This window comes from Stenella coeruleoalba (genome assembly GCF_951394435.1).
Source record: "Stenella coeruleoalba genome assembly, chromosome: 5".
NCBI classification, from domain to species: domain Eukaryota; kingdom Metazoa; phylum Chordata; class Mammalia; order Artiodactyla; family Delphinidae; genus Stenella; species Stenella coeruleoalba.
This window is the reverse complement of record NC_137150.1, coordinates 41,464,508-41,484,396: the sequence shown is the minus strand read 5'-3', so window position 1 is coordinate 41,484,396 and position 19,889 is coordinate 41,464,508. Positions and strand designations below refer to the sequence as shown.

The 19,889-nt window shown below is 41.3% G+C and overlaps 1 protein-coding gene across 9 annotated transcripts in view; it reads left to right on the top strand.

Moving 5' to 3' along the window:
* The first annotated feature begins 501 nt into the window (after window positions 1-501).
* B3GALNT1 (beta-1,3-N-acetylgalactosaminyltransferase 1 (Globoside blood group)) overlaps window positions 502-19,889 on the top strand; it is a 31,862-nt gene continuing 12,474 nt past the window's right edge. For 2 of the 9 annotated variants that reach the window (XM_079922195.1, XM_079922196.1), the window contains exons 1-3: window positions 654-897; window positions 1,574-1,653; window positions 2,078-2,166. The gene's annotated coding sequence lies outside the window, so the exon portion shown is untranslated. The other 7 variants (XM_079922200.1, XM_079922201.1, XM_079922199.1 and 4 more) reach the window with 6 other exon arrangements.

Genomic DNA, 19,889 nt, shown 5'->3' with positions numbered 1-19,889 from the left:
CAGACCAAAGGAGGGTTTTGAGAGGCATTTCTCGAGAGCATGCGACTCCCGGGACTCCTGTTCACACCCCAGACCATTGCAACCCCGACGTATCCCCAGCCTTCTTTTTCTATTGATTCTAGAAGGAGAACGCGCATTTCGTCTGCAAGAGCAAAGAACTTCCCAAGATGTCTTCTTCCCTTCATAGCTCTGTGCGAATTTTAGTAAGTAAATACCTCCCGGACTGCCGCGAGGCCGGGCACTTACGCAACTTGAAAATAGGGCAAGCCGGGGCAAAGAGAAGCGAGTCTTCAACAGAAATCCTTCCCGAGGTCAGCCCATCGACTAACCGCTGCCAAGCTCAAATGTAAAATGACTACCTAGCACCCCGGTGCATGGAATGCAAGGTGAAGCCGAGAATCCCGAGGTCGCGCCCGGATTAGCGCGGAGGCCTGGGTGCCGCGCGACACCGCCCTCCTGGGGGGTCAGGGCCCGCGCGTGCGTGCGTGCGAGCGAGAGGACAAGGGGCTTAGGGCCCGGCGCGTGGTCTGCGCGCGCCCGGCCGCGCGTGCGGCTGCGGTGAGGCTGCGTGTGCGCGCGGGGCTGGAGCTTAGGCCATCCGCCCACGTCGGAGCACGGTGCGCGCCACGCGGGTGGGTGAGTGTGGTCCGGGGTGGGTGCTGGGGCGGCGCGGAGGCCTCGGAGGCCCTCGGGCTGGGTGGCGGGCGTGGCGCTGGGACCTGCTCCGCCGGTGACGTGCCCTCCTCCGGGACACCGAGGCCCGGACAGCTGGGCCGGGAGGCGGGCCGGGAGGCGCCGCCCACTCTTCCGGCCCTCTCTCGGAGCGCGGCCGGGGTTGAGCCGCGAGCGGCCGCGCCCAGATGCTTGGGCCTCCGCGACTATTTGTTCCCCCACCAGGTGAGCGCGGGAGGTGGGGCCGCGGGCGACACCTAGGAGCGCCGGGGTGCGTGGTAGGGCCAGGCCGAGGCTGAGAGGAGCATGCTGTCCGCCCTGCTCTGCCCCAGCGCGCAGACTACTCCCTTCCCGTCTCCTCGGGGAGCAGCACGAAGCAAGTTGGGCGGGTCGGCGGGGGAGCGGACGGGGACGGTGATTCGGTGTCGGATTCCCCAAGCAGGCCTGGGGTAAAGCCTTGACAAGGAGTTAGGGAAGGGCCCAGCAGCCGAATTGTGGGAGGCTTGTTCCTCCTGGGGAGGGGTGGGGAGGAATGTGGACCTAAGGAGGAGAATGGGCGAATTGGCCAGAGAGAGGAGGAAACCCGAAGAGGCTAGGGCTACAAGATTTTTAAAAGGGGTCTTAGCAAGCATACAAGGCATTTTAAAGGAAATCTTTACGGTGCAATGGAGCCTCACTTTTCAAGCAATAGGGAATGATGCCAGCAGCAAGCAAGAGTGGCATTCCGTGTTTCTTCTCTGTCTTCCACTGTTGTAGGAAGGAGAATGTGCAAAGCAGAGACGGTTTTCTTTCCTTCATGTGTTTTGCACTTAGTACCAGCGTTTAGGAGGTGGCTGGTTTGTCAGGTAGAGCTATCAATAAGGAACAAATTACCAAACCATGTCTTTTTTTCTGTTTTCAGAGGTGAGGAAGATTTGAGTTTGCAGTCTTCACCTGGGAACAGCTTTGTGTTTTAGCTTTCCCCAGGCGGCTTAGACAGAGGTAGGGAGCTGATTTTGTGCTCTCAGAATGTGTTGATGCCTGATAAAAGCATACATTGAACCTGTATCAGTGTAGAGAAGGGAACTATTTACTATTTAGAGATAAGAGTCTAAGACCTTTTTTTTTTTCTCCTGACTAGAAAGTTCATTCAAATGAATGGTTGTTGGGTAATTCCAGTCCTGAAAATAAAGCCTGTTAACAAGACAGTGGCCAAGTATAATTCCAGATGAGATGCATGAAGTGATTTGAGAGCAAGGAGGAAGAAGAGAGGATCAAAGCTTTTCCAAAAATGAAAAGAATGTTGATATATAATGGTTTGCTCCTATAGCAGCTTGCTAGGTATAGAACATTAATTTTAGATGTCTCATGCCCAATGTTGTTAAGTTATGACTGAGATATATTCTTTTTCTGTTCTTCTGTTCAGTAGTGCACAGCATATCTTTTAATTAAAGCATGGAATACGGAAAACAAAAAACTTCAGCTAGTGTTTTAGTCTCATCTGAAATTCTACAGGTAAGTTCCTCTTATTTTAATTGAGAAATTATCCTTATCGGTTAAAATTGACCATAATAGTCTCCTTTATAAGATTTTAAGGATCATTTATGCAGCTACATGTTTTGTTATATATTCTAGTATATTTCTTCCCTAAAGGATTTGAGGAGTTGGAAGAGTTAAGCTCAATTAAACCATTTTAGGTTATATATATATATTTTTTAAAAAATTGAATCATTATTAAAATACCATGGTATCTCAGGAAAACTTAACTATATAAACTTATTTTAGTGGTCATATTCAACTCAAGATCAGACTCAACTCTCTTCATCCCTAAGAAAATACACCAGTGGTTACTTTTCTCTCTTTTCCTTCCCTTTCAAATGATTTGCCTTGTCTTTGTGCCCAGTCTCCAGCTCTGTTCTGTCCACCATTGGATGATACAGGTAGAATCCCATTTTAGGAAATGCCTTTATTCCTTCTGCAACCATAATATGTCCAGGCCAAATATGCTTCTCTGTTACATCAGAAAACAGCTATCGTTGCTCATCCCTGCTCACTGTGTAGTAGATAAAACACACTACAGCTTCATGAATGAGGTCAAAACTGGAGGGTCAAACAGGATGCTCTTAAATGACCTGGCACAGCAGATAAATTCAAAAGTTGCAGTTCATTTAATAGGTTCTTTGGCAGATATCTTTTTTTGGACTATGAGCAATGATTTTGCTTTAGTAAAAAGTTGCATATGATAAATATCGATTTGCTTTTGCAATCGGAGCTTTTGATACGTTGTGAATTAGAAGAGGGAAGGCGATGGTATAAGTTAGAAGCAACTTGTAGGGGGCATGTCTAGGTGAGGGGGAGATGAAGCCGCAGAACAGTCTGTAGTGTGGGACCCTGAGAGGCAACAGGATAGAAGATTTGGCTAGGGGTGTAACTTGCACTCCTTGAAACTGAGAAATTAAGGAATAAAAAACAGAGCTAGAGTAGATTGTTTCCCATTCTGTGTGGATCTGACCCTGACACAGGTAGTTAGTCAGGAAGTCAAGGCCTTTTGTTGTCCCCTTATAACATCCACAGCCTAGTTTAATACTTCTCAGCCCTGCTACCCTCCAGGAACCATTTCATGTAAGGAACATGTTATGAGCACTAGGATCCCCTTTTCAGTGACATAGCCTTCTGGGGTAATGAGGAAACATAGAGAAGAGAGACCTTAGGAGGTTTTGTTGCTGTTCTGAGATGCCATTTCATGGGGCTAGACAAACACTTTCAGACCAGCAGCCTATTTTGAAAATAGTTTTATTGGAGCACAGTCACATCTATATGTTTAATAATGTCTACGGCTCCATTTTCGCTACAAAGGCAGAATCAGATAGCTGGGATAGAGACCATGTGGCCCACAGAAAATGTTTGCCATTTGGCCTTTTATTTTTATTTTTTGCGGTACGCGGGCCTCTCACTGTTGTGGCCTCTCCCGCTGCGGAGTACAGGCTCCGGACGCGCAGGCTCAGCGGCCATGGCTCACGGGCCCAGCCACTCCGCGGCACGTGGGATCTTCCCAGACCGGGGCACGAACCCATGTCCCCTGCATCGGCAGGCGGACTCTCAACCACCGCGCCACCAGGGAAGCCCTAGCCTTTTACTTTTAAAAAATTTGCCCACTCCTCGGCTAGAACATAGATTTCTGCTAACCTCCAAATCAGTGCACTTTAAGTAGGCTCTTTTAAGTTTGAATTAAGGAAGTACTGCTCCCGTTAAACATTTCACAAGTCTGCAACCACCTACTACCAGCATGACAGTGAGGGCTCCAACCATGTCTCTTATCTGGAGCTATATTTGGCTATTATTTCGGTAACAGAATTTGTTTTCAAGAACGGAGTTACCCACTTGTTGAGAGAAAAAATTATAATCAACTCTTATCTCAGTATTAGTTTCATTCTCTAAACTGATATAATTTGTATAATTTGCACTTTGGCGGGCATCTACACATTCTGAGAGTGGAAACTCAGCACCTTGTCATGTCCGGTGGCCGCAGGTTTGGAGACATTTGAGCTGGGGCTGGGGGGGGGGGTGTCCCTCCATCTTCTCCAGGTGGGCTTTGCTCATAATGTTCAATCTAAAACTTGGAGTCATGAACCTTTTCATGACTGTCCATGCTCTGCATGGTGTCAGCAACTTGAGGGCCAGGCACCCTAGCCTGTAACACATGTCTGGCATATCGAATGACTGAATGAAATACATTCAAATAGCTAAGGACAAGGGAAGCAGTAACTTAGCTTAACAGACAAGAATGACAAAGATCTGTAATACTACTCACCTAGGGCAACAATGGGAAGAAATGTTAACTAGAGCAGCTTGCACTGTCCTCTTCCTCCAATGAGTAAAGCTGTTTGTAGCAAAACAGAGACAGGCAGCCCAGCTCTCAAGGCGGCCTTGGTGCTCCTCTGCCTGACTTGTGTCATCTTTGCTCTGCTCCAGTTTTCCTAGCTTCTCTGAACCTGGTTATCCTGTTGCCTCTTCCCATAGGCCGCTCTGTCACATGGCTCCCTCAGACTGCCTACCACTCAGGGCAGAGTGAGTCCACTTTTGTTGTACTCTTTGCTCCCTACCCAGGAATCTCAAGAGGCTATGGGATTGGGTGTGAGGTTGGGCTCTTCTACAGGCACTGTGCTCTGGAGGCGGAGCACAGCAGTTGGGGTTGAACCTAAGTTTGGGTTCCAGGTCTCCTTGTATCTGGGCTGCACCAGTCTCTGAAAAATGAGATAGTGATACCCATTTTACCATGTTGTGAAATGTGCTTTGTAAATTGCTGTAGAAGTGATACAGACTTAAGCCCAAGAGTCCAGTTAACCTTAAAAAAAAAACACCCTGCTTAAAAGTCTAACTCATTGGGCTTCCCTGGTGGCGCAGTGGTTGAGAGTCTGCCTGCCGATGCAGGGGACACGGGTTCGTGTCCCAGTCCGGGAAGGTCCCACATGCAGCGGAGCGGCTGGGCCCGTGAGCCATGGCCGCTGAGCCTGCGCGTCCGGAGCCTGTGCTCCGCAACGGGAGAGGCCACAGCAGTGAGAGGCCCGCGTACCGCAAAAAAAAAAGAGTCTAACTTATTACAAAGAGTACATTTTTTTGTGTGGGTTGGATGCAAGTGCAGATAAGGCAAGAGCAAAGAGAAAATCTCAAATAAATTTTCCTTGTCATGTTCTACTACCTTTGGCCTCTCCTCATCTTTCTCAGCCTAAAGATCCTACATGCCGCAAGCCCAGAAATCTATAAAATACAGTTGTCTTCAGTATCTGCAGGGGATTGGTTCTAGGACTCCCTCAGATACCAAAATCCATCTCAAGTCCCTAAAATGGCATGGCATTTGCATATAATCCATGCACATCCTTCATATACTTTAAATCATCACTAGGTTCCTTGTAATACCTAATGTAATGTAAATGTTATGTAAAACATAACGTTTAGTTATGTTAGTTGTAAATACAATGTAAGTGATATGTAAATAGTTGCCAGCATACATGGCAAATTGAAGTTTTGCATTTTGGAACATTCTGGAATTTTTTTAAAAAATATTTTTGATCCAAAGTTAGTGGAGCCCATGGTTGCAGAGCGCTGTGTTCCCATATATTGTTATTCCTACAATAAAATACTTTGTTTGCAAACGGTATATGATATGTGTTTTTAAAATAGGTTTTTAAAAACCCAGGTGTCTTCTACCTCAACACGCAAGAGGCTGGAGGTTTCCATTTTAATGAGGCTAGAATGAAGGGCATTCTCCCATACATCTCGGAATATCTGAGGGTGGTGTCACTGCAGCCAGCCGGGGATGCAAGGGCAGAATGGGGAAATAATAATGGAGCATTAGGTATTTATACTCACTGTCTACCTAAAACTGTATAACAACCACAGAGAGTTATGCTTCATATGGGGGGGTTTCTTAAACTCATTGAATACTTCAGATTCATTCTTAAAAATGGAACAATTTAAAAATTTTATGCAAAATGAAACCTTTTCTTTTTAAAGGTTTTTAAAAAATTATTTATTTGGCTGCATTGGGTCTTAGTTGCAGGATCTTTGTTGCAGCACTCAGGCTCCTGTCTAGTTGTGGTGTGTGGGCTCTAGAGCGCACGGGCTTAGTTGCCCCACGGCATGTGGGGTCTTAGTTCCCCGACCAGGGATCCGACCGGCGTTCCCTGCATTGGAAGGTGGATTCTTAACCACTGGACCACCAGGGAAGTCCCAAACCTTTTCTGTATACTACATTTTAAATATGAATAACAGAGTCATGGAATCTTGGAGTTGGAAGGGACCTTAGAAGTTATCTAAAATAACTTAAAACTCAGTGAGGAATTAACCTTTGTAACATTCCTGCCAGCTGCTTGAAGATTTCTGTTGGTGAGGAGCAGCCCATTCTAGTAATCTATACTGAACCTTCCCACTGGTTTTTTTTTTTGGCTGCGTTGGGTCTTCATTGCGGTGCATGCTTTCTCTAGTCGCGGTGAGCGGGGTCTACTCTTCGTTGCAGTGCGTAGGCTTCTCATTGCAGTGGCTTCTCGTTGCGGAGCACGGGCTCTAGGCACGCAGGCTTCAGTAGTTGTGGTTCGCGGGCCCTAGAGCGCTGGCTCAGTAGTTGCGGCACACGGGCTTAGTTGCACCGTGGCATGTGGGATCTTCTGGGACCAGGGCTCGAACCTGTGTCCGCTGCATTGGCAGGAGGATTCTTAACCTCTGTGCCACCAGGGAAGTACCCCACTGATTTTTATCTTTGGACTTCCGTTTGCCTTCTGGAGTTACACTGACGTATTGTTCAAAATATCTGAAAGCATCTACCATGGCCCTTCTAAGCTTTTGTTTTCCCCAGAACAGAACATTCCTCAGTTCCTTCAGCCACTACTTCATCCTATTCTTATTATGGGAGTTGAGAAACCAACCCCTTAACCTTCCTCTCAACTGTAAATCTAACTTGCCAAGGATCCTTTTAAAATGGAACATATATGTGGCTATGGGTTTATGATCCCTTTTGCCCAGACTCCTTTCTCTTTCTTGAACCCAAGAGTGTGTTAGGAGTTTTAGTGTGTGAGCTGGGGGAGGGAGGCACATTATGGTACTAACCTGTAGGATTTCTGTTAGCACTGCCATTCATTTACAAGCACCTGGGGAATGCTTTCCGTGCTAGGTGCTGGGGACACAGCAGTGTACAGAAGTGAGCATTATCTTTGTTATGGTGGAGCTAGATGGGATCTGAGAGTTATCCTGGCCCAATCCCTTAAAGGCTCTGATGAGAGAAGCAACTCCCTAAATCCAGTAACCTGCCCCCTCCCCCAGCCACTGGAACTAGAATCCTTGTTTCCCGAGTCTCCAGTTATTCCTTTACACCATCACCTTTCTTCATACTGAATTCATACTCAACTAAAACCTTTAGGTCTTCCTAACTTAGACGGGTGTTAAAATGGTCTCCCATCCTCTCTTATGCAGTTGGTTTTTTGAACTGTGATATAGGACAGTAAATTTTTTCCCATCAGATTTCATGTTGCTTTGGCTCTATTCTAACCTGTTGAAAGCTTTTTAGATTGCAATTATATCTTCTAATGAATTTGCTATTTTTTCCTGCTTTGCCTTGCCTTCAAAATTGAATAAACCCATATTCATTTGTCTTTCATAAGAAGTGTTAAACAGGAAAAGGCTAAAGATAGGCGTGTGATTAAACCCTAGAGATTTTCTCCCAGGTTGACAAACATGCTCTAACAGCCTTAGAACATAAATGGGAGGACAGGTCTTTGGCTGTTTTGGTCAGTACTGTATTCTCACAGTTCTAGCTTGCGCCCAAGAGGCGTGTGTTGAACAAAAGACTGACTGTGAAAAAGCCACTGGCCAAGATGGATCAGCTGATTTTGAACCATCTAGGCACTGCCACTGGACTCAGCTTTTTCCATTTTGTTCAGAGGGACCTTTCAGTGCACTGCCATCTTCAGAGAAGCTTAATTCTTGTGTGTTATCTAAGGCTTCCCTTGATCTTCTGGGAACCCTTTTGAATATGGAGATGAGGTTAGTCAGGTGAAATTTTCTTAGCGACCCTGCTGGCTCCTGATGGCCACTGCTTCTGTGTCGAAGTGTTCACTAATGTTTACAGAAGTGTGGGAGCTTATTCAGAGTTATTTGGAATATAAACTCACTAACATTATTCCCCCTCAGCAATTCCGCCCTTCCTGAAAAGTGTACTTGGAAGAGACTTGTTGAAAATTGTTTGGGTGAGAATTAGAAAGAGCTGAGCATGATTTGCTTGGAGATTGAACTGTGTTTGCATTTAGGATTTCCCTTTTTTTAAGTTTGTGGTTTAGCTTTGTCAACTCTTTATCCCTGGGGAAGAACAGAGGTGCTTCACTACATGGAGGGAAGTATGAAGACATCAGACTAGAGAGATAAAAACAAGTCAGGAAGGATGCCTTGTACTGCAGAGGTTCCAGACCCCACTTATGGGGTGAGGACACCTGGATTTCCAGCCCTGCTCTGCTGCCTGTGAGCCCCTGACTAAGGAGCAGGTCTCCAAAGCACTTACTATAGTGCCAGGACCAGGCAGGTGCTGTTGCTACAGTTACGGAGAGAGGGGAGCATGAAGAAGTTAGGTAAGGTAGAAAGCAAGTTCTTTTTGACGTTAACTTTGTTCGCCCCGACAGAGTAAAGAATATTTCATTTTTAAGCATTATTAGATTATGCACATGTAGTGGTTGCAGTTCATTCATTCAATAAATAAAATTTGATTCCCTATTATACTTCCAACTGTGTGCTTCAAAGTAAGAAGAAATGTAAGCCTTATCAAATATGCTTAATCCTTAAAGTAGCTTGATGCCTCTTAATATCTCATACCTCAGTTTGAAAAGGTTCATGTATTTTTTAGTTCTCCAGTTCTCCAGAGAGCATACAGTAGATGTAATAATAATAACAGTTCTCTTGGGCTTCCCTGGTGGCGCAGTGGTTGAGAGTCCGCCTGCCGTTGCAGGGGACACGGGTTCATTACCCCTGTTCCAGGAGGATCCCACATGCCGCGGAGCGGCTGGGCCTGTGAGCCATGGCCGCTGAGCCTGCGCGTCCAGAGCCTGTGCTCCGCAACGGGAGAGGCCCCAGCGGTGAGAGGCCCACGTACCGCAAAAAGAAAAAAAATAATAATAACAGTTCTCCAAGAGATGATAATATGCAATAAAGTTTGAGAACCACTGGCTTAAGAAAGAAAAGGGAAGAGAGAAGTAGTGGTCAGGCATCACTGGTTCTGTTTGTTTCTAATATAATTGGAGGAGGTAAGAATGACAGAATTTTATATTGCTTTGTTTATGAATTAATGTGTTCAGTTTGAGAGGGTACTACTAGGGAAATTTTCTTCAAGGATATGTATTTTTTTTTGCGGTATGCAGGCCTCTCACTGTTGTGGCCTCTCCCGGATATGCAGAAGAAGTCAGAATGTTGCACAACTGGCAGCAGTTTAGTAATTATCTTTTTTTTTTTTTTTTGGCTGCTTACGGGCAGGATCTTCGTTCCCCAACCAGGGATCAAACCCTGCAGTGGAAGTGTGGAGTCCTAACCACTGGACCGCCAGGGAGTTTCCAGTAATTATCTTTAATAGTTAGCTTATGTTTTCGCCTTGGATGACTCTGAATCTACCATGCTTGGGCCCAGAATTTCATTGAAATTTGTTTTTGTTTGTTTGTGTGTTTGTTTTTTCCTGTCTGGACCTTTTATTTTTAGATGAACAGTATCAGAATCAGTGCAGCCTATTAGAATAAGGCTTTGTATTTTAAAATAGCTGAAGAAGAGTGAGCATAATCTAACAGAAACTCAGGAATTTACTTTTGGATTCAGTTTATTCTTGGGAACATTTTCGTAATATGTTAAGTGGATAAAAGCACATTACCAGACCATTTGTACAATATTCAGATACCCATCAAGCACCTACTGTGTGCTAGGCTCTGGGCTTATGGCATTGAACAATATGGGCAAGGCCTTTCCTTCATGAACTTACATTCTTGTGAAGGGAACAGACAACAAACAGGCGAAGAATTCCAGGTAGGGTTAAGGACTTAGAGGAGAATAATGGGAATGTGATATGTGATAGGAATGTGCTAGAAGATAGGGGCTGGGGGAACTACTTGAGATAAGGGGCCAGGAAAGGACTATCCTAAATGACATTTTGCTGAGACCTAAAGCATGAGAAGGAGCCAGACTTTCCAAGAACCTCTAACTTTTGAGTTAGAGGGGGAACAAGGGCAGACTCCCTGAGGGAGGGAAAGAGTTTGACGCAGTCAGGGATCAGAAAGGAAGCCCTTGTGGCTGAAACAGGGATAGGATGAGGGCAGTGGCAGCTGGTGGGATGGGGGCTTATGTTTTCCTGAGGAGAGACAGGCTTGATAGATCTTCATCAAAAATGTTAACGTTGTGGGACTTCCCTGACAGTCCAGTGGTTAGGACTCTGTGCTTCCACTGCAGGGGTCGTGGGTTGTCTTTTGTTTTTGTTTTTTTGTGGTGAGAACAGTTAAGATTTACTCTCTTAGCAACTTTCAAGTACTAACAATACACTATTGTTGAATGGTCCACACATTGTACATTAGATTCCCCAGACACATTCTTATAACTGGAAGTTTGTACCCTTTGACCAACATCTCCCCATTTCTCCCACCCCCTAGTTCCTGGCAACCACCATTCTACTGTTTCTATGAATTAAATGTTTCTAGATTCCACATATAAGTGAGACCATGCAGTATTTGTCTTTCTCTGACTTATTTCCCTTAGCCTAATGATCTCAAGGTCCATCCATGTTGTTACAAATGGCAGGATGTTTTCTTTTTTTTTTTTGCAGTACATGGGCTTCTTACCTCACACCTGTTAGAATGGCTACCATGAAAAACACACAAGAGATAACAAGTGTAGGGTGATATCTCATTGTGGTTTTGATTTGTATTTCCCTGATGATTAGTGATACTGAACACCTTTTCATATACACGTTGGCCTTTTGTAAATTTGTAAATCTTCTTTGGAAAAATGTCTATTCAAGTGTTTTGCCCATGTTTTGTTTTGTTTTTTGTTTTTTTTTTTTTTTGTGGTACGCGGGTCTCTCACTGCTGTGGCCTCTCCCATTGCGGAGCACAGGCTCCGGACGCGCAGGCTCAGTGGCCATGGCTCACGGGCCCAGCCGCTCCGCGGCATGTGGGATCTTCCCGGACCGGGACACGAACCCATGTCCCCTGTATCGGCAGGCGGACTCTCAACCACTGCGCCACCAGGGAAACCCTGCCCATGTTTTAATTGGATCTTTTTAATTCAAAAAGACACATGCACCCCAATGTTCATTGCAGCACTATTTACAATAGCCAGGACATGGAAACAACCTAAATGTCCATCAACAGAGGAATGGATAAAGAAGATGTGGTACATATATACAATGCAATATTACTCAGCCATAAAAAGGAAAAAAATTGGGGCACGGATTTGATCCCTGGTCTGGGAACTAAGATTCCCGCATGCTGCATGGTGCAGCCAAAAAAAAAAAAAAAATGTTAACATAATCTTTCAGCTTTCATTATCTTTGTGCTTTGTTTTTGCATTCACAGTTCTCTGATGAACATGTATTACATTTGCAATTAGAAACATTTTATATATTTTTTAAATAATTAAATTTACTTTCACTCTGTAGAAAATAACCAACATTTTTGCACCCCAGGAAAGAATATCAGGTTATTTTTGCTTAAATAATTGTACCATTGCTGTAACTGAACTTTTCTATTTCTTTTCTATTTTCTTTTCCATTTCTCTAGAGCCCTTGCATTTGAGCTGATCCCTCTGCCCACTCCCCAGTTTATTTTCTTGTGCCCTGCATGTTTTTGATGCAAAATAAAAGGTCCATACCTGCATGAATTATTAGTTACTATTCATTACTGTTGTTAGTAACTCATATTTCAGATTTTGAGAATGTGAATCTTGAGTGTTTCTGTGTAAAGATGGTAAGGCTGTGATGCTGCTTTACTGTTTGTCTCAAGGTTCAATGGTTGCAAGAAGTTAAACCCCACTCAGAACAGCTCTGGTCAAGAGGGCTGCAGCAGACTCCCCAGGATAGGAAGGGCGGTGGCCAAGAACATGAGGTTTGGAGTCCTGTTTGATTTTTGTCTCTACCACTTACAGCCTGTAACTTTGGGCAAGTTACTGACTCTTTCTAAGCCTTAGTTTCCTCACCTGTGAAATGTGAACAGTAAAGGTCTTTAAAGCTCCTTAATTCATGGGCTCTCTTGAAGATGACATGGCTTAGTACCTGGTGCTCTTCCCATAGCTGGGGCATCCAGGGCCAGCACATCGTGTGGACACCTGCCTACACTGATTGCACATCGTATCTGAATAAACAGATAATTGATTGGACTGCCAAGCTCTTTTTACATTTCTGTTGAAGTATGGCATGCAGAAAGAAAAGTGTGCAAGTTAGAAGATAAATTATCAGAGTGAACATAGCTGTAGCTACCATCTAGGTACAGAAACAGCACATGGCCAACACCCCAGAAGGTCCCCTCCAGTCTCTCCCAATTATATTTCCTCCTTCTCCCCAGAAGTTACCAGTGTCCTGAATTCTAATGCTTTAGATTACTTCTGCCTGCTTTTCAACTTTGTATAAATCGCATTATAGTGTCTGTTCTTTATGTACCTGGCTTCTTTAGCTCAACCTTATGGTTGAGAGATTCTCCATGATGTCATGTGAGGATGTAGTTTGTTCGTTTTCATTTTGTATAATGTGCTATTCTCTAAATTTCTTTCTTCTACTGTGGGTTGTTTCCAGGTTGGGGCTCTCATGAATAGTGTGCTATTAAAAACTTTAGTGAACATTTTTTGATGTCCTTATGGACATACACGTTGTTGAGTGTTCTGCCTGAGAGTGTAGTAGCCGTGTCATTGGGTACATGTATGTTATATCTTAGTGAATAACACTAAAAAATTTTCCAAAGTAGTTAAACCAGTTTGTTTAGTTTTTTGGGTTTCCTTTTTTACTTCAAACTACTACTTAAATATTTATTTATTAAATCATCAAAATTAGTTTCGTGATTCAGTGAATACAAAGATATTCTAGGATAGCATTTCCCAAAGTGCGGAATTCTAGTCCTGCCAGAGGCTCTGAAACTTAAAATAGGTTCTGTGTTCAGTGAAGTTTGAGAAACATTGCGTAATATATCCTCTTCTCAGAGCATGTACATTAACATTAAAAACTCTGAAAAGCCCTCCATTAAAAAATAATAATTTGAATGATTTCCAGTTTTTTGGTCCACAGCCCTTTTGAGGCTCTGTAACACCTGTAGATAAGACACAAATGCAGCCATCTTTGGCTGCCATAAAGTTCTGTGCTTAATAACTGAGATGTTGGTTCCTTCTCTGAGGACAGTGGTTTCATTTGATGGTTAAAGCACTTGCACGCTTAATAAATCCGGAAGCTGACAACTGTTTTGTCTCTGTAGGTTTTCTGGGCTTTTCTATTATTTGAGATGTTTCTTCAGCTGTTGTTGATCAGCCCCCAAATCAACAATAGTTACTGGTGGCCTGCTGTGCACCCAGCGTTGTGCTAAACTTGTAAGACAGAGAAGATGGTTTGCTTAATGTAAATTATTTAGAATCTAGTTGGTGAATGCGTGTGCAGGTAATACAATCACAAGTTTATTTTTTATAAAATGAAAATTATTTTAAAATTATAAATATAATTTATTTGTTGACGGTGCTATGTGACATTATTATTTAAGAAGTCAGTGATAAAATAACAGTGTCCATATTGGGCCTTTTTATATTTTTCTATGCATTGATGTTTTTGGTTTTTCTTTCTGTCCCTCCCCTGGGACATGGGATTTAGAACAGTGTCAGGGTTCACAAAGCTTACTGTTCAGCCTTCCTAAGAAGTCCTGTGGTCCCACTGTCAGGGAATGAGCCAATCCCAGATCTCAGGCTAGGCCAGCTTGATTTCTGTGCCCTCATAGTGTGTGCATTTATCTGCGTGGCTGAATGTCGTTTAACTTCAGAAACTACAGAGTGCCTTAGTGCTGACTGGTTAATTCATGTTCTCCACATAAACCTCACAGTAAGTAAATTGGTATTGATGATTTATATCTGGAAGGAGACACTTTTGAGAAGTTAACTTCTCCAAGGTCACACAGCCATTAAGTGCTGCAGACAAGATTGAGGGTGAGCCATCTAACTGCATTTTGATTATGCTGCTTTTCCTGTTTTGATAAATTTAAATTACAAAGAAAGCTATAAATATAAGAGAAGGCCTATTTTTCTGTCACCCTGAATTAACAACTGCTAATATTTTAGAGTATTTGTGTCTAATCTATTTTTTCCCGTTTTCCCCACACACACCCTTCATTCTTTCACAGTGACACCCACACTGCTTAGTGTGGAAGGTGTTCCTGCGGTCCCTTTAAAAAATAGTTTTATAGCTGCTTCTGAAAGCTTACCGTTTCTTGTGTGTGCTTTAAAACTGTTTATCTAAATGGTGTATTTTATATATGTGTAATCATTCAACTTGTATTTTTTACTCAACTTTTTATTTTCAAATTGATACACTATGTACAGATCCAGTAACTATCTTGTAGGATTCCACTGGAAGACAGACCAGCTTTTATTTATCTGTTATCTTATGGATAGACAATTAGGTTACCTCGAATTTTCCACTTTCGTAGTCCCCCTAATGAGCACGCTTGTACATGTCTCCACATGTGTACACGTATGAGAGTTTTTCTAGGGTGTGTTCCCAGAAGAGGAGTGACTGGTTTTCAGTTTTGCTAGTTGCAGCCCTATTGCTTACCAGAGGGGCTGCAACAGTTTGTGCTTCACAGTGTGTGACAAATAGCATTTACTCCAGTACCTGATTAATACTAAACTTTGAGATTTTTCGATGGTTTAAAAATGTTGTATCTGACTTTAATTTGCATTTCCCTGATTACTTTTGAGATCAACCCTCTTTTCATGTCCGTTGGCCACTCTTTATTTCCTCTTCTGTGAGCTTCTTGTTCATGTCACTCATTTTCCTTTTGATTTGTAAGTTTTATATAAACTTCATATAAACAGAAAATGACAGCAGATTATTACAAATATATATTATATAATGAATATATATCCAGTCCTTTGTTTTTACTTGTTGTAAATATCTTCTCTGAGCCTGTGGCTCATCAATTTTTTTTAAAATATTTTATTTTATTTTATTATTTTTGGTGGCACCACGTGACATGCAGGATCTTAGTTCCCTGAGCAGGGATCATACCCACGCCCCCTGCAGTGGAAGCATGGAGTCTTAACCACTGGACCACCAGGGAAGTCCCATGTGGCTCATCCTTTAACTGTGTTTATGGTGTCTTGTCTTATAAGTAGTTTTATATTTTGTTGTGACCCAATCTCTTTCACCTTTCTTTTATGGGATATGCTTTTTGTGACTTGTTTACAAAGACTTTCCCCATGCTAAGGTCACAAATCTATTCTGTATTTCTTATCGTGGTATTAGTTTTGCTTTTTTTACATTTAATTCTTTTATCGACTCGGTATTTTATTTTGGAAATATGAATATAATTTTATTTTTTCCAGATTTATTCCAAAACAGTTTATTGAATCCTTTCCCCATTGGTTTGAAGAGCCATCTCTGCCATTTTTCAAGTCCCTATGGATGGGTGGGTTTATTTCTGGTCTTGTTATCCAGCTGTTTAATACATTGTTCTATTCCTCTGGTTTAATTACTGAGCTCTGCAAAATATTTGATAACACCAAATCCACCCGAACACCAGCTTCATTCTTTGTTCTCAAAATTTTGGTGGTTATTCCTAGATCATTAAGTTCCTTTCATAATCCTATGAATTTATTGATCAGTTTGGGGAAGTGGAATCTTACATTGGAGTTTTCTTATCCCCGAACATGTTATCTCTCTTGTTTATTCACATCTTTTTTATACTCTTCAGAAATTTTTTAAGTTTTCTACATCAGTGTTCGGCACATCTTTTGTTACCTTTATTTGACGCTGTAGTTTTTGTTGCTATTGTGTTTTTCGTGTTAGATTTTAATTTTATTTATTGTTTTAATGTTTCTGATTTGTATGTAAGCTTATATCCAGCATCTTGGTAAACTTGTTAGTTCAGGCTTCCCTGGTGGCGCAGTGGTTGAGAGTCTGCCTGCAGATGCAGGGGACACGGGTTCGTGCCCTGGTCCGGGAAGATCCTACATGCCGCGAAGTGGCTGGGCCCGTGAGCCATCGCCGCTGGGCCTGCACGTCCGGGGCCTGTGCTCCACAACGGAAGAGGCCACAACAGTGAGAGGCCTGCATACCACAAAAAAAAAAAAAAACCTGTTAGTTCTTTCATGTCATCTTTTTCCCTTTGAGTTTTCTATGTAGATGATTATATAATATGAAAATAAGGGCAGTTTTTTCTCTTCCTTGACAATTTTTATATCATATTTCCTCTTCTTGTTTAGGGGATAGTAAGGGTCACTAGAAAAACACTGAATAGTAGAAGTGATAGTGGGCATCCTTGTCTTTTTCCTGACTTTAATGGAAATACTTCTGAAGTTTCATCATTAAGTTTGCTATGGTTTCTTCAATAGGTTAAGGAACTTCCTTTCTATTCCTAATTTTTTTTTTTAATAATCACCTGTGTTGGTTTTTTTGTTTTTCATTATTTTCTGTTTTATCTTTATTATTCCTTTTATTTTCTTAGTAATAACATAGGAATTTTTAAAATTTCTTATACTCAGATCATTTATTTTCAATCTTTTTTTTAAAATATGTTATCTGTTAATGCTGATGAAAGAAGACAGACTAAAAACTCTGCATAACATATCATTTCATTTATGTGACATTCTGGTAAAGGCAAAAATATAGGGATGAAAAACATCAGTGGTTGCCTGCATGTTGGGGGAAGGATTGATTACAAAGGGACACCAGTAGAATGTTTGTTGTGATGGAACTGTTTCATATCTTGATTGTGCTGGTGGTTACATAAGCGTCAAAACTTACAGAACAGTACAACAAAATGGATGAATTTTACTGTATGTAAATTATAAGCCAGTAAAAAAAAATCACATGGATACAAAAAATATATCACATGGATACAAAAAATACATAAAGTAATTCTACTTTTTAAAAAAGGTGCATTATTTTTATGTTTTCTTTTTTCTTTTTTTATAAATTTATTTTTGGCTGCATTGGGTCTTCGTTGCTGTGCACGGGCTCTCTAGTTGCAGCGAGTAGGGGCTACTCTTTGTTGCGATGTGCATGCTTCTCATTGCGGTGCCTTCTCTTGTTGCAGAGCATGGGCTCTAGGCATGTGGGCTTCAGTAGTTGTGGCGCTCAGGCTCAGTAGTTGTGGCTTGCGGGCTCTAGAGCACAGGCTCAGTAGTTGTGGTGCACGGGCTCAGTTGCTCTGCAGCATGTGGGATCTTCCTGGACCAGGGATCGAACCCGTGTCTCTTGCATTGGGAAGCGGATTGTTAACCACTGTGCCACCAGGGAAGTCCTAAAAAAGTACATTATTTTTAAAAGTTAATTTTCTGTAAGGATTGTTTTAGTAATACCTAGTGCATTTTCATATGTAGTACTTTTTTAAATGAGGAGGGAAAATTTTTGTTTTCATTGTTTTGAATTTTAATGTATTCAAGAGTCAAAATAATATTTAAAAAAATATATAGGTAACAATGTAATATAACAAAGTGATATTACTAAGTAATATAACAAAGTGATGCCAAGTAGTATAACAAAGTAGTATAAAAAGGAGTGCTCTCACCTTTCTTTCTTATCCACCGCATTCCTCTCTGTCCACTCTGTGTGTCTTTCCACTGTTTTTCATATGTACATACAAATATTGGTTTTATTTTGTATTCCTTTCTAACACAAAAGTTAACATATTATAAACATTGTTCTATATCTTACTTCTTCACTTGATGTATTCTAGAAATCTTTCCGTGTCAGTACTTAGAGAACATCCTTATTCTTTTTTTTTTTAACTGCTGTAAAGTTTTCTATTGGGTGGATGTATCATGGTTTATATATGAAATCTCTCATTGTGATCCCTTGGCTTATTTTTAATTATTTACTGTTACAAACAATTTTGCAGCCAATAACCTTATATACATGCATCATTTTGGACATATGCACCTGTATCTGAAATAAACTTCAGGAACAAAATTACTGATAAAATAATAAAAGTATTTGTAATTTGTATAAGTATGTATTTCCAAACTGCCCTCCATAGAGGTGTTACCACTTTTTACTCTACCAGAAATACATGAGAGAGGGAATTTTTTTCTTTTCTTAACTCTCTTTAGTTTTTATTACTGAAATATTTTAAATTAGGTATAGATGTTGTGACATTCTACTCCTAAGTATATCAGTGTATGACTCTTAAAAATAGGAATATATTTTTTAAATTTAAAAAATTTTTAACAGCTTTATTGAGGTATGACTTACATACCATATAATTATTTCATTTTAATTATACAACTGAATGATTTTTACTAAATTTACAGGGTTCTGCAACCATTACCACAGTCAAATTTTAAAATATTTCCATTACCCTAAAAAGATCCTTTGTGTCCATTTGTAGTCAGTCACGGACCCACCCCCAGGTAACCACTAACCTACTGCCTATAGGGGCATTTCATATGATAATATGGTCTTTTGTGTTGGGTTTCATTTACTTAGCATAATGTTTTTTAGGTTCACCCATTTTCTGAATAATTTTTTTTTTTTTCTTGAAGTGTAGTTAATTTACAATGTTGTGTTAGTTTCTGGTGTACAGCAAAGTGATTCATTTATATATATGTGTGTGTGTGTGTCTGTAAATATATATATACACACACATATATATATACACACACACACATAAATATTCTTTTTCATTATGGTTTATTACAGGATATTGGATATAGTTCCTTGTGCTATACAGTAGGAACTTGTTTATTTACTTTATATATTGTAGTTTGTATCTGCTAATCCCAGACTCCTAATTTATCCCACATCCCCCTTCCCCTTTGGTAACCATAAGTTTGATTTCTGTGTTGGTGAGTCTGTTTCTGTTTTGTAAATAAGTTCATTCATATCATATTTTAGATTCCACATATAGATGATGCCATATGATACTTGTTTTTCTCTGTCTGACTTCATTTAATGTGATAATCTCTAGGTCCATCCATGTTGCTGCAAATGGCATTATTTCACTCTTTTCTGTGGCTGAGTAGCATTCCATTGTATTCCACATTTTCTTTATCCATTCATCTGTCAATAGAAATTTAGGGTTGCTTCCACGTCTTGGCTATTGTAAATAGTGCTGCTGTGAACATTGGGGTGCATGTATCTTTTCAAACTAGAGTTTTTTTCAGGATATAATGAGGAGCGGGTTTGCTGTATCATATGGTAACTCTAGTTTTAGTTTTTTAAGGAACTTCCATACTGCTTTCCATAGTGGCTGCAACAGTTTGCATTCTCACCAACAGTGTAGAAGGGTTCCCTTTTCTCCACTCCCTGTCCAGCATTTATTATTTGTAGACTTTTTGATAATGACCATTCTGACCAGTGTGAGGTGATACCTCATTGTAGTTTTGATTTGTCGTTCTCTAATAATTAGTGAAGTTGAGCATCCTTTCATGTACCTATTGGCCAGCTATATGTTTTCTTTGGAGAAATGTCTGTTTAGGTCTTCTGCCCATTTTTTTTATTGGGTTGTTTGTTTTTTTGTAACTGAGTTGTGTGAGCTTTT